This window comes from Callithrix jacchus, chromosome 4 (assembly GCF_049354715.1).
Source record: "Callithrix jacchus isolate 240 chromosome 4, calJac240_pri, whole genome shotgun sequence".
NCBI classification, from domain to species: Eukaryota; Metazoa; Chordata; class Mammalia; order Primates; family Cebidae; genus Callithrix; species Callithrix jacchus.
In genome coordinates, this window is record NC_133505.1 from 39,831,229 (window position 1) to 39,838,001 (window position 6,773).

A 6,773-nucleotide genomic window follows, 5' to 3' on the forward strand; every position below is an offset into this window, starting at 1 on the left:
AGACAAAAGTTGAGGGAGTTCATCACCATGAGACTAGTTTTCAAGAAATGTTAAAGGGAGTCCTTGTAGTTGAAACAAAAGGACAATAAGCAACAATATAAAAATAGAAAAAGTATATAACCCAAAGGTGAATGTATATATGTATATATACACATATATGTACATTTATATATTATATACATTTATATATGTACATATACATATACAGAATACTCTAATATTGTAAACGTGGTGTATAATCACTCTTATGAAAGTTAAAAAGCAAATGTATTTATGGCTATAGTAATTGGTTCACATCATATAAATAAAGATATCTATCATAAACTGTATATACGTGTGTGAGAAATAAAAGTGTAGGGCCTTTGTATTTTATTGTAGTTAAGGTGTTATCAGCTTAAATTAGGATATTATAACTATAAAATATTTTTTGTAAGTCTCATGGTAACCACAAAGAAAAAATCTCCAGCAGATACACAAAGGATAAAGAAAGAAGTGAAAGCAAACCACTAAAACATACTATTAATTACAAAGGAAGACAGCCAGATTATAAGAAAGGAAGAAAAGAACTACAAAACAGTAAACAATTTAATATTTACAAACAAGTAAATAATATGTCAATAGTAAGTTCTTATCTATAAATTGTGCGACCCCCTTGTAGACCCCTGCCCAGTACCCGACCCCAAATAACAGCTCGAGAGTTGGAAGCCGAGTTCAGGTTTATTGGGACCAGCTGGCAGGCCAGGAAAGGAAGGAGATCGCGGCTGGCTGCGACTGCGCAGCTGGGGTAGGAGGGTTTTATAGGGGGGTGGAGGGGGCGTGGACACAGGGCTGGTGGAGTGTCGTAGGAGCTTAGGATAGGCTGTCCGTCTCTGGGCAGACTGCTGAGGTGGCTCAGAGGGTTACGTGTCGGTTCAGGATAGGCCGAGGCTTGGCGGGCTTTCCTGCTGCGATGATTGGCTGCTTGTTGTTGCTGGGCAGAACAGAGCAGGCTTGGCGGGCTTTTCTCAGGGCAGCAGGAAGCCTGGGGGGAGGGTGGGGGCAAGAAACCTGGGGGAAAGATGGCGGGACTTTCTACCAAACATAAATAATTACTTTAAATGTAAATAGATTTAATTCTTCAATTAAAAGACACAGAGTGGCTGAATAATTTTGAAAGAAAGAAAAGACAAAATCCAACAAAATGCTGTCTACAATAGACCCACTTGAGCCTTCAGGACACACATAGACTGAGAGTGAGGAATGGAAAAGATATTTCATGAAAAGTATAACTAAAACAGAGCAAATGTGGCTATATTTATATCAGGAAAAATAGATTTCTAACTTAAAAATACAATGAGAGTCATCACATAAGAAAAAGGGGTGAACTAATGAAGAGCAAATAGCAATTGTAAATATGTATGTACCCAACATCAGAATTCCTAAATATATGAAGCAAATATTAATAAATCTAAAAAGTGAGATTGACTGTGATATAATAATATTAGTGGACCTCAATTCTCCATTTTTAATGTAGAGATCATCCAGACATTAGACCAAGTGAACCTAAGACATATACAGAACATTTCATCCAATAGCTGCATTGTTTTCAAAGCACATGAAACGTTCTCTATGATAAATAATGTTAGGCCACAAAACAAGTCTTTAACAACTTTAAGAAGATTGAAATCAAACCCAATGTTTTTCTGAACATAATGGAATGAAACTGAAAATCAATAACAGAAGAAATTTTGGAAAAATTATGAATCTGTGATATTTGGAAAATAAAATGAATATATCACTTACAATAGAATCAAATAATATAAAATTCTTAAGAATATAGTTAAAACAGTAAATGCAAGATAGCTACACAGAAAACTATAAACCCCTTCAGATAAAAATTTAGAAATACCTACCTAAAGGAAGAGACCTAAATAAACTGTTGTATCTAGGCTATTTGAAAAACTTCTTCAACTCCATAAAAATATAATAATATGAATAATGCAATAAAATAGAAAAAAGATTTCAATGAATATTTCACAAATAAAGATAGACGATTAATGAATTCAACATAATTATCAGGAAAATGCAAACCAAAATGAGTTATCACTTTACATTCACTAACCTGGATATAATTTAAAAGGCTGAAAATATCAATTATTGGTTATGGGGAATTACTGAAACTCTCATACATTGCTTATTTGAATGTAAAATAGTATAGCCACTTTGGAAAACTGATTTGTAGTATTTTATAAAATTAAACACATACCTATTCTGCAATCCAGATATTGTATATGGAATGAAAAGCAAAGTATAAGAGAAATGAAATATGTGTCCACAACAGACTTGAAAGAGAATGTTCATAGCAATTTTATTAATAATAGCCAAAACCTAGAAACATCCAGGTATCCATCAGCAGAAAAAGGAGTGAAAAAAACTGAAGCATATTTATACAATGGAATTCAACTTAAAATATAAAAAGAACATACACAGTAATATACATGATCTCAACATTATATTGAATGAAAAATTAGATATAATAGAGTAAATAGTGTATTATTACTATATGAACTTAATGAAAAGGCAAAACTAAACTTTGATGATAGGAATCAGACTATTGTCTGCCTGTGAAAAATTAATGTTCTTTGTTTTGACTGAGGTATGAATTACTTGGGTATGTACAATTGTTAATACTTATAATCTGTGCTTGTAAAAATACATGTCTGTAAATTACACTGCAATCATTTAAAGAAGAGAGATTCCAAAATTTTGAGTTTGAGAGTAGAAATTCAAGCCTCATCTTCTTGATCCTATTACGACTACTGGGTTGAAAGGGAGACAGACCCTGACTTACTTTATAACACTAATGATATGGGTTCGCAGTGAGAGAAAAAAATTATTTTTCATCATCCCAGTGAAATTTGTGTCTTCTCACATCCACAATTCTTTTCAATCTCATGTCTTTGGAAAATCCTGCTTCATAAATATGGAAGAGAAAGCTACTCCCTCCCCTCTAGGAATCAGAGGTTGTCCTAACATCCTCTTTCACATCATTCTCTTCTATAAATCCAGTGTCCTCAAAATTAGTTAGGCCTATAATCAATCAAGACTGTAATAATAAATAGTAAGTGGAACGGCCAACCTTGTCTTTCCTAATCTTTTGAATTAGCAAAATATCATTTATCCAAAGGGAAGAGAAGAAATCCTGTGTCAGGAGGACATAATTGCTAATAATGCCAATCCATCTATCTTTCTTTTTTTGAGAGAGAGAGAGAGAGAGAGAGAGAGAGAGAGAGAGAGAGAGGGAGAGAGTCTCAGTCTGTCACCTAGGCTGGAGTGCAGTGGTACAGATATGGCTAACTGCAGCCTCTATCTCCCAATCTCCCAGGCTCAAGCAATTCTTGTCTTCCTGCCTCAGCCTCCCGAGTAGCTGGGACTACAGGCAAGTGTCACCAAACTCAGCTAATTTTTTGATGTGTAAAGAAATGGAGTCTCACTATGTTGCCCAGGCTGGTCTCAAATTCCTGTCCTTGAGCTACCATCCTATCTGGGGTAAGTGCTGGGATGTTGGGATTACAGGCTTGAGCCACCACACCAGTCTCCCTCTATGTAGAAACAGAATAAAGGTGAGGGGGTAGGTAGGCAGGATTAGACAAACAAAAAACACTGTCCCCTGTAAATGATCAATTCAACCAAACTAAAAGACTGTGTATCAAAATTCCCTGCACCATTCTCCCTACTGATAATCGCACTCCTGCATAGTCCCCTCACACTGTAGTGGGAGTGGTCCGTACGACCAGCTGACAACAGCAGAAATGATGGTATGTTACTTCCTATATTCTTCTCCCCCACTTTCCTCCCTTCTTTCTCTCTCATCATCTGTTCTGGGGGATGTCAGCTGCCAAGTCTTAAAGACATTCAGGTAGGTGGCTCAGTGGCGAGGTCAATTGGTGGGGAAGTAAAGCCTTCAGTCAACAGCCATGTAATGAGCCTTCTTGTAAAGAGAACCCCAACCCCAGTCAGGGCTTCAGATGGCTGCAGTCCCTGTCAATGGCTTCACTGCAACCTGTGAGAGACCGAGCCAGAGCTACCCAGCTAAGCTTCTCCCAAATTCCTGACCTGTAAGAAAATATGCAATCATTGTTTTAAGCCACTAAGTTTGCAAGTAATTTGTTACCAGCAATAGACAATTAATTCACTAAGAATCTGACATGAGTGTGGCTTCTCTCTGGATTATGGTTACTCACGCACTACAGTGGTTCCCAAAATGTAAGCCTAAGCTAAATCCTAGTAGTTCTTTGAATGCAACAGCTTTGCCCTTGATACATGACTTTCCATTCAATTATATTAAATATTTGAAACACAGAAAATGCCTGCCTTGACCCTCACCATGAATCCCCATCGTTCTGATACCAGAATCTGGTTGCTATTTCCAGAACATTTCCCATCAAGGCATTATCCTAACTTATGGTTTCATTGCTAATTCATAGACACTTGTCCTACTGTAAAGAACTAGTGATTTCCATGTGAGATTTTTGCCCTCACACATGTCAAGTCCCCTTGTTCTACCTGCCTACCTAACACCAGAAGTTAATAATGGAAAAGAAAAAAATCAAGAAGTGGGAGCTTAAGACACTGTGTACTTACAGGACTATTACTAATTTCTGCTGTACACCTCTTTCTAGTCATCTCTTAGCTATAGATGCCTTGGACCTGGGCATAGTGTGCTGTTATCTCATGAATTTGAAGAAAAGAGAATCAAAAGGATGAAGAGTTTTAAATCTTTTGACAACATTTAAGAGAGAACAGGAATTTTTCCTCCCTTTTCCTGAAAGTCTTTGCTGATGAATGAAAAATTGGGTCTCCTTATGTAACCTGCTGATGGGGAGGAAAAACTTGCCCAGACAAAATGCTCTCACTGGGCTATGTTACAAGAACTGTCATCTAAAGCCTGGAGCAGAACTTACCTATGCTACTCACCTCAACCCTCTTAGGCAGTGGCACTAGGAGCCTTCCTCTCTTCAAATTTGGTGCCTTCCTACCTTTATGGAAGGAAGCTCTGTATTCTTACTTTCCCAACCTTTAATCCTAAAAGAGGCAGTTTCTCTGTGTCCCTATTATTCTTGAATTACGCAAATTCATAGCATCTCTCAACCCCTTTGGGTGGATTGATAGCTCAGGCAGAGGAAATGGAATTAGGGAACGAACTGTGTCACAACCATCGAAAAATATAAAATTAGTCCTAAATGCTTGTTAGTGAGGATACAAAAATCTTTCTATTTTTGGTTAGTGATAAACCATACCAACTCTCATTGTCCCTGCTGAGAAATACATGTTCTGAGGGATATAGAACAATGAAGTGTGGCATCAAAATCCATTTGACTACTCAACTAGTCCGAAACATTAACCCTGCTTCTAGATCAGCAGTTCTCAACCTGAAGAACTTTGTAAAAAGTGTCATTGCCCATCTCAGATTAATGAAATAGAAATTTCTCAACAGTTAGGGTAGAGAGAAAGTAGGACTATAAAACAGCAATTTAAAAACTATTCCCAAGTGATTGTACTGTGCACCCAGGATCAAGCTGCACAGGCCTACGCCGACAGCTCCATGCCCCCATCCCTCATCTCTCTGTTGACACTGAGCCTTCCAAGGCAGGGTGAGGAGGGAGGCAGTGCATTGCTCAAGGTCTGTCTTATTGCACAAGGAAATGTTTGAACTCTGTTCTCATTAAGAATTTCACTCAAAACTAATTGAGTGTTCTTGATCTATATCATTATTTTCATGGGTATAATTATACTGTGGTGCCTCACCCATCCAATTTAATGTATGCCACTAAAATTCATGAGGGTTGGTAAAACATAATTGGTCTTTGAGTAAAGCTGTGGCAGTGTCCTTCGATGCCGTCTTTAATGTATTATTTCATTTTCCTTATTTTTTGAACACTCTCACTTTGAAGAATATATTACAAGAGTGGTCCTTGAAATGAGATGACAAGAATGAGACTTTCCCTGTGAAGAAAGTAAACGTCTTTACTCTGTGATTAATCACATGGTGAACCCGTCTCTACTAAAAATACAAAAATTATCCAGGCATGATGGCGCGGGCCTGTAATCTCAGCTACTCAGGAGGCCGAGGCAGGAGAATCACTTGAACCAGGAAGCGGAGGTTGCAGTGAGCCAAGATTGTGCCATTGCACTCCAGCCTGGGCAATAGAGCGAGGCTCTGTTTCAAAACAAAAACAAAAACCACAAAACAAAGAAGCAAACAAAAAACTCAATAAACTTTAATGTTGCGTATAACTATTAATTATCAAAAGGATACTTGTTAAATAGATGCACCGTTTATATTACCTGCAAACAAAGTGAGTTGTCTATTTATGTTTCCTTGAACATTCTTTCTTCTGTTATTCCCATAGTCTTACCTGGCCCCTTTGAAACTTCCCTTGTGTAGCCAGAGAAGCACCTTTATGAAACTTGGCAGTTTGGGATCAAGTCCCATAACAGTCCTCTTTAGAAAAATATTGTTCTTTTAAAAAGTATTTCAGGCTGGGCGTGGTGGCTCACACCTGTAATCCTATTACTTTGGGAGGCTGAGGCAGGCCGATCATGAGGTCAAGAGATTGACACCATCCTGGCCAACATGGTGAAACCCAGTCTCTACTAAAAATGCAAGAAATAGCTGGGCATGGTGGTGCACGCCTGTAGTCCCAGTTATTGGGAGGCTGAGGCAGGAGAATGATTTGAACCCGGGAGGCAGAGGTTGCAGAGAGCCGAGATCACACCACTGCACTCCAACC